Source organism: Mirounga angustirostris, unplaced genomic scaffold (assembly GCF_029215605.1).
Source record: "Mirounga angustirostris isolate CCGP_5_RB_7025 unplaced genomic scaffold, mMirAng1.0.hap1 SCAF_10, whole genome shotgun sequence".
NCBI lineage: Eukaryota > Metazoa > Chordata > Mammalia > Carnivora > Phocidae > Mirounga > Mirounga angustirostris.
This window is the reverse complement of record NW_026991718.1, coordinates 32,920,739-32,932,150: the sequence shown is the minus strand read 5'-3', so window position 1 is coordinate 32,932,150 and position 11,412 is coordinate 32,920,739.

Genomic DNA, 11,412 nt, shown 5'->3' with positions numbered 1-11,412 from the left:
TTTTTCCATGCATGAAAACATTAAGAAAATTAGTCTTTCCCCCTTTGTCCAAGTACTGACTGTAATTATAGATAGCAGGGATTCTTAGTTACTATAAAATATGGGAGTGCTTTTAAATTGCTCTTAACTATATAGCTGATTATTAAAGGAGAATAAGAAGACTGGTTTAATGAATGGAGTTTTGAAAAACAATAGGGGGGAATGCCATTACTGCATAATATTACTGCTCTTTCATCATTAACTTGAAAGCACAACTAAAGAGGAACATGTCTAAACTAGTCCAGCTATCATTCTATTATTAATTTCCCATGACTTGTTGTATCACTACCTGCTCTTTCATAAAAAGAGGGAAATGCAGATATTTAATGCTGTAGCTTAAAAACTGTTTAGATTACTATTTTCCTGCAACATGGTTCAAAATGTTCTCAGCTGGGTAGGAAAAAGAGAACCTCTTGCTTTACATTAGAATATTTTTAGAAACAGAATGGAGACTTGAGAACGGAAGTGGATAATAGATATCAAAAGAAAAGAAATGTTCTGAGTCTGAAAACATACATTGGAATTTTAGTTAGAGGGTAAATAAAAAATCATGAATTGCATTATGGACCATTCAAATAACTTTGCTATATTCTTGTAATTATTATTACTGGTTTTACATTAGTCTATAATATTGAACACACAGGACTCAATGGAATATTATCAGATAACAACTTCTCTTCTACAATCCCTTTATTTATTTTTATTTTTTTAATTTTTTATTTAAATTCAATTTAGTTAACATATAGTGCATTATTAGTTTCAGGGGTAGAATTTAATGATTCATCAGTTGCATATAACACTCAGTACTCATTACATCAAGTGCCCTCCTTAACACCCATCACCTAATTACCCCATCTCCTACACACCTCCCCTCCAGCAACCTTCAGTTTGTTCCCTATAGTTAAGAGTCTCTTATCGTTTGTCTCCATTTTTATCTTATTTTATTTTTCCTTCCCTTCCCCAGTGTTCATCTGTTTTGTTTCTTAAATTCCACATATGAATGAAATCATATGGTATTTGTCTTTCTGACTGATTTATTTCGCTTAGCATAATTACCCTCTAGTTCCATCCAGTCATTGCAAATGGTGAGGTTTCATTCTTTTTATGGCTGAGTAATATTCTATTGTATGTTTATATATGTACAATATATATACACACCACATCTTCTTTATCCATTCATCTGTTGATAGATATCTGGGATCTTTCCATATTTGGGCTATTGTGGACATTGCTGCTATAAACATTGGGGTGCAGGTGCCCCTTCGAATCACTATTTTTGTATTCTTTGGATAAATACCTAGTAGTGCAATTGCTGGGTCGTAGGGTAGTTCAGTTTTTTACTTTTTGTGGAACCTCCATACTGTTTTCCAGAGTGGCTGCACCAGTTTGCATTCCCTCCAACAGTGTAAGAGGGTTCCCCTTTCTCTGCATCCTCACCAACATCTGTCGTTTTCTGACTTGTTAATTTTAGCCATTCTGACTGGTGTGAGGTGGTATCTCATTGTACTTTTGATTTGTATTTCCCTGATGCCTAGTGATATTGAGCATTTTTTCATGTGTCTGTTAGCCATTTGTATGTCTTCTTTGGAGAAATGTTTGTTCATGTCGTTTGCCCATTACCTGACGGGATTTTTTGGGTTTGGGTGTTGACTTTGATAAGTTTCTTATAGACTTTGGATACTAGCTCTTTATCAGATATGTCATTTGTGAATATCTTCTCCCATTCCATAGGTTGACTTTTAGTTTGTTGATTGTTTCCTTTGCTGTGCAAAAGCTTTTTATCCTGATGAAGTCTCAATAGTTCATTCTTGCTTTTGTTTCCCTTGCCTTTGGAGATGTGTCTAGCCGAGGTCAAAGAGGTTGCTGCCTGTGTTCTCTAAGATTTTGATGGATTTCTATCTCACATTTAGGTCTTTTATCCATATTGAGTCTATTTTTGTGTATGGTGTAAGAAAGTGGTCAGTTTCATTCTTCTGTATGTGGCTGTCCAATTTTCCCAACACCATTTGTTGAAGAGACTTTTTCCCATTGGATATTGGTTTCTACTTTGTCAAAGATTAGTTGACCATTGGGGTGCCTGGATGGCTCAGTCGGTTAAGCATCTGCCTTCAGCTCAGGTCATGATACCAGGGTCCTAGGATCGAGCCCCTTGTTGCTCCCTGCTCAGCAGCAAGCCTGCTTCTCCCTCTCTCTCTGTCACTCCTCTTGCTTGTGCTCTCTCTCCCTCCCTCTCTCTCTCTCTTTAATAAATACATAAATAAAATCTGTTAAAAAAAAAAAAGATTAGTTGACCATAGAGTTGAGGGTCCATTTCTGGGTTCTGTATTCTGTTCCATTGGTCTGTGTCTGTTTTTGTGCCAGTACCATACTGTCTTAATGATTACAGCTTTGCAATACAGCTTAAAGTCTGGAATTGTGATGCCTCCAGCTTTGGTTTTCTTTTTCAACATTACTTTGGCTATTCAGGGTCTTTTCTGGTTCCATACAAATTTTAGAATTGTTTTTTCCAACTGTGTGAAAAATTCTGGTGGTATTTTGATAGGGATTGTATTGAATGTGTAGATTGCTTTGGGTAGCATAGACATTTTAGCAATATTTGTTCTTCCAATTCATGAGCATGGAATGTTTTTCTACTTCTTTCTGTCTTCCTCAATTTCTTTTGTAAGTGTTCTATAGTATTCAGAATACAGGTCTTTTACCTTTTTGGTTAGGTTTATTCCTAGGTATCTTATGGTTTTTGGTGCAGTTGTAAATGGGATCGATTCCTTCATTTCTCTTTCTGCTGCTTCATTTGTGTATAGGAATACATCTTCTGTGCATTTCCTGTGACTTTGCTGAATTCCTGTATTAGTTCTAGCAATTTTTTGGTGGAGTCTTTCAGGTTTTCTACATAAAGTATCATGTCATCTACGAAGAGTGAAAGTTTGATTTCTTCTTTGCGAATTTAAATGCCTTTTATTTCTTTTTGTTGTCTGATTGCTGAGGCTGGGGCTTCCAGTACTATGTTGAAAAACAGTGGTGAGACTGGACATCCCTGTCGTGTTCCTGACCTTAGGGGAAAAGCTTTCAGTTTTTCCCCACTGATGATGATATTTGTGGTGGGTCTTTTGTATATGGCCTTTATGATATTGAGGTATGTTCCCTCTATTCCTACATGGTGGAGGGTTTTTATCAAGAAAGGATACTGTATTTTGTCAAATGCATTTTCTGCATCTATTGAGAGGATCATATGGTTCTTTTCTTTTCTTTTTATGGTGTATCACATTGATTGATTTGTGGATGTTGAACCACCCCTATAGCCCAGGAGTAAATCCCACGTGGTAGTGGTGAATAATCCTTTTAATGTACTGTTGGATCCTGTTAGCTGGTATCTTGTTGAGAATGTTTGCATCCCTGTTCATCAGGGATATTGGTCTGTAATTCTCCTTTTTAGTGAGGTCTTTGTCTCATTTGGGGATCAAGGTAATGGTGGGCTCATAGAATGGGTTGGAAGTTTTCTTTCCATTTCTATTTTTTGGAATAATTTCAAAAGAATACATATTAATTCTTCTTTAAATGTTTGATAGAACTCCCTGGGAACCCATCTTGCCTTGAACTCTTGTTTGTTGGGAGATTTTTGATTAGTGATTCAGTTTCTTTGCTGATTATGGATCTGTTCAGGTTTTCTATTACTTCTTGTTCCAGTTTTGCTAGTTTATATGTTTCTAGGAATGCATCCATTTCAACCAGATTGCCTAATTTGTTGGCATGTAATTGCTCATAATATTCTCTTACAATTGTTTGTATTTCTTCAGTGTTAGTTGTGATCTCTCCTCTTTCATTCATGATTTAATTTAATTTAATTAATTAATTTATTTGGATCCTTTCTCTTTTCTTTTTGAAAAGTCTGGGTAGGAGTTGTTAATTCTTTCAAAGAATGAGCTCCTAGTTTCATTGATCTGTTCTACTGTTGTTTATTTGTTTTGTTTTGTTTTGTTTTGTTTTGTTTTGTTTGTTTCTATATCATTGATTTCTGCTCTCATCTTTACTATTTCTCTTCTCCTGCTGGATTTTGCCTCTATTTGCTGTTTTTTTTTCCAGCTCCCTTAGGTGTAAGGTTAGGTTGTATATTTGAGACTTTTCTTGCTTCTTGAGTAAGGCCTGAATTGCTATATACTTCCCTCTTAGGACTGCCTTTGCTGCATCCCAAAGGTTTTGAACTGTCGTGTTTCCATTTTCATTTGCTTCCATTGTATTTTTTTAAATTCTTCTTTAATTTCCTGGCTGACCAATTCATTCTTTAGTAGGATGTTCTTTAACCTCCATGTATTTGTAGTCCTTCCAAATTTTTTCTTGTGGTTGACTTCAAGTTTAATAGCATTGTGGTCTGAAAATATGCATGGTATGATCTCAGTCTTTTGTATTGGTTGAGTCCTTATTTGTGATCCAGTATGTGATCTCTTCTGGAGAATGTCCCATGTGCACTTGAAAAGAATATGGATTCATATCTTTCAATAATTACTCTGAATGTAAATGGATTAAATGCACCAATCAAAAGACACAGGGTATCAGAATGGATCAAAAACAAGACCCATCGACATGCTGCTTACAAGAGACTCATTTTAGATCCAAAGACACCTCCAGATTGAAAGTAAGGGGGTACAGTCCCTTTAAATTTACTCTGAGGGCCTAAGCTTTTCCCTGCTTCCTGAATGACAAATAAGGCTGGTCCAAACAGCTTTTCTGGTTAATATTAAGTAGTAAAAACTATTCTCCAGTGTCTTTGATTCAGATAGCATAGTTTCAATTTATTAACCTATTGTTTAGGTCTGAGTAATAGTGATTACTTCAATCTTGCTCTCAAGTTAAAACGTCTTTTCTAACTTGTTTATTATAAATGAGAAAAATGGAGAAAGGAGTATATAGTTCCCCTCACATCTCTACCAAATACCTTTATTACTTTTTCTCTGTGTTGTTAATTACAGTGTTGGGCCCCCTTTATGATTAGAGCAGTTGGAGGGAAAAGAGGAAATGGTAGCAAGAAAGTTTCTAATGATTGGTGTCATTATGCAGACCTACGACTCTGAACTTGGCAGAAGTTTAAGCTGACTCTAGAAAACTTCCCATCACCTTGACCACTCAACTGAGGTTCCATAAGCAGTGGTGAGCTCATCTCTATTCTAACTTTTCCCTTGTGATTTCTTTCACATATCCTAGGCATCTGTCATCATGTTGTTTCTTTTTGCTGAGAATTTGGATATGTTCAAAAATACTCAATGTTGGTTGTGTGTACTCTTTCTTTTCTTTCTCTCTCTGTCCCTCTCTCTCTCTCTCTCCATGCATATATGCTTTTACTACCATGAAACCCTGAAAAACTTATGAATTCAGGCCAATTCTTGTACAATAACAACTGTTCCTTTTCTCCACCATCAAAGCAACTGGTTAGTCACACAATGTACCTTTAGATTTCTTTGTTGTATGTGAAACACCAGTTCATGCTGTCTCACAGATTAGAGTGGAACCATATAGGATGCTCTAAGAGTTCCCAATTAAAGTTCCATTCTTATGCTTGAGGTGAGGGATAGGCCTTCCTCTAACCCTTTTCTATAGATGTTGTGACAGGCAACATGCCAATATCTTTCTGCCAAAATATCATCATCTCTAACCACCTCTAACCATCTCAACCACCACCTTTCATCTCCTTAATGGGGATGAAGTGTTTAGAAGTCATAACTGGTTGATAGACACTTCTGGAGTTATGTCCTTGCACCTCTCTGGAATGTGGTATATGCTGTCATGGTACTTCAACTACAACTTCCCTTTTACATTGTGTTACATTAATACTGATGTTATAATTGTTCAAATAAAGAGACTAGTTGGACACAACTAATTTCATTTGAGAGATTATTATGGAACAAACAGATTAATCTCAGTTTTGGCTAGACATTCAATGAACAAAAATATGTAAGGTACTATGGTATTTTTATTACCCTCCTTAGTATTAGCAGTGATCTGAAAAATAAAGAATTACACTTTGGCATTTTACTAAAATCTATAATTGCAGAACTTTTTTGCTAGCATTTTTTTTTTTTTTAGTTAGTCCATATTTCATTGCTATTTATAAACTGAGTGAGTAGTTAGAGATAGGCTAAGTAAAGCATTTGTCTTGAAGAAATAAAAAATCCTGGGAAGTTGGATGCGCTAAATCCTCCAGGACACTTCTTGCCTCTAAACAATTGCTCCCATTGTATCCCCACAATAATTTTGTCATGGTTTTCAGATTATGCATGCATAGACTAGCAGGACCAAATTCAAGATGAGTTTTCATAATGATTAGTGCATAATATTAGTCCTTTTGCCAAGGATAGTTTTGCTTTAGATGACAGGAGCCATGAAATATCACACTCTAATTGAGTCCCTGAGTAACACTGTGTTCAGAAATTCCTTACAAATTCATTAATGTATTTTCCAGAAAGGTTTGGTATAAAGGTGTCCGGGTCATTCTTCTTGTCACAGGAGAAACTAGTAAAGAAAACTGCTGACAGTAAAGACTGCAGGGCTAAATCCAAGAAACCTGGATTTTTCACTTCATGAAAATGTCATCTCACACAAAACATTTAATTTCCTTGGACTTCATTTTTCTTGTTTTCCAAAATGTTTAATAATCCTACACAGCCTGTTTCACAGATGACAAAATAAGTACCATGTATAAAAGTGCTTTGAAATTTTAATAAAAATTATATCACTTTAGTCCGTTATTATCACCATCATTGCTGTCACTGTTCTTCGGGCTTTATTTAAATCTCAGTATGAGATATTGTATCTGAGGTTTAAAAAATAATCTAAATGTCTTGAAATTGGTAACTTCTGACCACCTGTGACTCTGTGACTAGTGAGTTTTCCATTAAAAAAAAAAAGTCCTCCGATATTAGACAGATGGTGGGGGGCAGGGAGATGACTGATCAGAACTTGCTAGTTTGATAATATATACATTGTAAATTTAGCTATCATTAGTGCTTTTGAAAGACCTACTAAAATTTGTCATTGTTTCTTTTATGGTTGTCACGACCAAAGTTACTCATCTGTAGCTGAAGATTCAAATGGATTTTTGCATGAATAAAGGGACTATAGCCTGCACAGCCAACTTAAATCTTTTTTGACAGGAAACTCAGTGTATCGAAGGAATGATTTTGGATTAATCTAGAACAGGTCACCTAAAGCAAGTGCTAGAAAAGTAGAAAATCAACAATACTCAGTAAAGCAGTAAAGTTAGTACATTTCCTCTAGTTTTCAATGCCTTTATTGAAAACAGCTGTAAAATTAGAAAAGGATCCAACCCCAATGTGCAAGCCATGCCAAAACCTCAAAACCACCAAAGGTATAAAACCACGTCCTATTTAATTGAGGCTGGATGAAGAATGATAGTAAAATATTGCTTGAGGTTTTAACATGGAGCTTTCCTCAAGCCAGGAGAAAAAACAACCCCAGATGTTCAGATGGTGCACACATTTCCTTTTCCTAATGTTCTCATATGGCCTTCTAGTTAATTGTTTATAGCGGCTCTAACTACAAAAAGAATAACATTTTATTTTGGATACTGTTTCCAAAGATGGATGTTTGGATGTATAAATCATAATTTTCTCACTTAAACTTTGAATCTCATAGGAGTAAAGTGATGTAGCTTCCTGGAACCACAAAATGAAACTAATTCTTAAATCATAACAACTTGCTGTCTGGCTAAGGAAACACCACTTGAATAGTTGTTTATTGCAACCTTCAGTTAAGGGGTGGTCTAATTAAGAACTGGCTAAGACTCTAATTTATTTCATTAAAGATATTCAAATCAAGTGGCTTAGTCTCATACACATCTCCTGCTTATAATGAATATGCAACCAGATTCCACCTGATGGAAGTTTATTGTCCTTTATTTCCAAATGATCTGAGTTACAGAAGAGCCAGGTTTGAAGGTATGGCTGATTTAAGTTAGCAAGTGTAGTAAACTATTTTTTTAAGAAATATTCTGACTGCTATCATTGTGTATAGTCAGTTTACTATTTTTGGTTTTTATTTATGGACATGGCATCATAAAAGCACAGACATTATCAAAAATCTAAGATAAATTAACATCTAGTATTATTTTTATGAAGCTACTTTTTTTTCTCTTTATGGGATGTAGGTTGGCAGTAAGGAACAAAGTTAAAGAAGCATGAATTATCTGCTGATTTCAGGCTCAGAAGAAATTATTGTCTAAAACATTCCATGAACATCAGGACCTATTTAGAATTGTGTGAGTGAGTGTGTGTGTGTGTGTGTGTGTGTGTGTGTGTCTGGTTGATCTTAAAGAGTATTATTTTCTCAGATGCATAGTCACTCAAACTTGATTCTAGTTCTTTGAAAAACCTAATATTTAAAATAGTTCTTTTTGTTTATTTTGTTTGTTTTGTTTTAGGGGTTGCACTCTCAAGGGACCATTATTATTCCCTGGAGAAAATTCAACTACCAATCTTTTCTGTTTATTTATTTTACCCAGAAACGAGTTACCACAGGAAAACTTTAAATAATAGTTTAAAATAAATAATTTTATATAATAGTTGCATTATTATTGCTGTCATAAAAAAATCACTACAAACTTAGTGATGTGAACAATACAGCTGTATTCTCTTACAGTTCTGGAGATCAGAAGTCCAACATAGGTCTTAGTGGGCTAAAATCAGGTGTACACAAAGCGGTATTCTTCTCTATAGGCTCTAGGGAAGAATGTTGCCTTGCCTTTTCCAAATTGTAAAGGTGCATGCATTCCTTGCCTCATAGCTCCTTCTTCCATCTTCAAAGCCAGCATCTTATGATATCTCTGAGTCTGACATTCACTTTTTTCCCTCCCTCTTTCACTTACGAGCGCCCTTGTGATTAGAGTGGATCTACCCTAATAACCCAGTATAATGCCCCCATGTCAAAGCCAGCTGATTAGCAACCTTAATTCCATCCATAAATATAATTCCCCTTGACATGTAATAGAACATATTCAGAAGTTCCAGGGATTAGGACATGGACATTTTGGGGGGTAGGGGAAACCATTATTCTGCTAACTACAATAATCAATCCAGGAAACATTCCTAATATGGTTACTTCCAGAGATAAGCCTCATACTTGCAATGTCTCTAATTCCACATTCTTTGACTTCATTTGGGAATTTGGGATTAGATGTTCTGTTTCAGATATGATTCCCTATTTCACGGTTACAGTTCTTTGGCACCATAATATATTGCTTATTATTATTTCTTAATTTATTGGAATAATCAACAAGAATTAAATAAACAGAATAAGTGGGTCACATCCTATTCTTTTTAATATCGTTGTTGTAATTTTAATATCTGTTTGGCAAGTTCATGATGCTGTGTGCCAATAGGAACTATTCTATGGCAAGCTGCCTTCCTTTTATGGAACTTCTGAGGTGATATGGCACATAAAACATAACTATTGTAAACAACAGTTAATTCATTTGAAATGCGTTTCTGTGCCACGTTTATGTTTGTGTGAATCAATATGTCTTGAGTATCCATTGTGTGTTATGTGCTTTGTGAGCAACTTTTCCTTTATCTCTTTAAATCACCTTTCATAGATGTGTAACTGAGGCTCGGAGCTATTAGGAAACTTGGAGAAGATCACACAGACGATGTGTGGTGGAGCTAAGATTTGAATCTGGTTCTTATAGATAATTAACCAATAATACACTCTAGCAAAAGCTAAGAAAGGGTTTTTTGTTGTTGTTTTTTTAAAATATGGTTCTGGAGGGGAGTAAAAAAAGGAAATAGCAATGTCTTGTTAATAGGGGCAATGCAAATTTTGAAGATTTGGTGTTCAATATCACATTTATGAAAGAGACTAGGGAGAACTCGGGATTATAAGAAAGCCACTGAATTAGCCTTACTAACCTGCACAAGAAGAGTACAGCAGGATGATGGTTCAGACAGCAAAATCCAAGGAGTTCAAGGAACTCTTTGATAGGAAATGTAGAGATAAAAAATTCAATGTCAAAATGACAAAATGACTCCTTTCCAGTGAAAAAGCTATTGCAACTGTTGTAGCTTATCCCAGAAGGAAGGTGATTTAGTCTAGCCAATATTTGGACTGTGGTCAGGGTAAGCTATACAGTTCTTTCTTCTCTTTTATTTCATGAGGAATTACTACAACACAGAAGCAGCATGACTTCCCATTGTATTCTCATATTTGGTCTCATGTAAGACACCATGTGACTTTCTATTAGAAATTAGTGCTAGGAAAACTCTGCTATTCCTGTTGACATCGTAAGATTTCTTTTATCAGACAAGGACAAAAATAGAGAATACCAGCTTACTCTTTTGGTTTTTGTTTTGTTTTTTTTCTTCTAGAAAACTCATAACTAAGCAAAACATTTAAGTGCAGTAACTGTTATTTTGGATTGGTTGTAGGACTTTGTTTTTAAAATTCATATGGTGATGTTAAGTGAAAAAAAATAATGTGCACTTATATTTACAACATAATTATAACTAAAAAAGATACTTAGAAAAGAACTGTAAGGAATCAGCAAAATATTAACAGGAGTTATGCTTGTAATCATGGGGTAAGGGGTATGGGTTTTTTTAATATTTATTCAATAATTTGAGTATTTTACTTTTAATATAAAATAAATAAAAAGGGTTAATTCTATATGACTTAAAAATTTCTCTTATTGTAGTTTAATTTACACATTTCCTTTATTTATTTTATTTTACTTATTTGCATTTGTGTTTGAATTGCCCTCTCAAGTTACTGTTCTCTGGAAACTAGCAGGGAATAAATCGTATTTATAAAACAGTTTGTTTTATTACATAAATATTTTCATATAAATCAGAGATATATCATTTAATTTTATGTTAATATTTTTTCTAGGTTGGCTATAATTTTAAAGGATCTTTCACATTGTGTTTGAGAGTTCTAAGTAGGAAAGTAAGAAAAGGCAAATGGACAGAAGTCAATGCAAAGAAAACATAAAAATCGAGTTGGAGAACTTTTTAGTACTAGGTAGCCCAGCCTCTAGTATTTGTTCTCATCACAAATGTTATTTAAAAAAACAAAAAACAAAAAACAAAAATGTGATTGCAGGGAAGCCTCATGGGAAATCAGAGCATTCCCATCTAAGTGTGATGATTTCAGGGTAGGGAGAGTCCCTTTCCGTCCTAAATCATTTAACTTCTCTTCTGGCCGACTCTACTCTTTGACTGTGTGTGTGTGTATAAGAGAAAAAGGAAAAGATAAGAAAGGAGATAGTTAACACTGAGGGGAAAGATAAAGAGTCATATCATTATTTGAAGGACAAAGGTAGAGGGTGTTAATCTGAACTGAAAGAGAAAGGGGTTGTAAAAAATAACTTTCCTT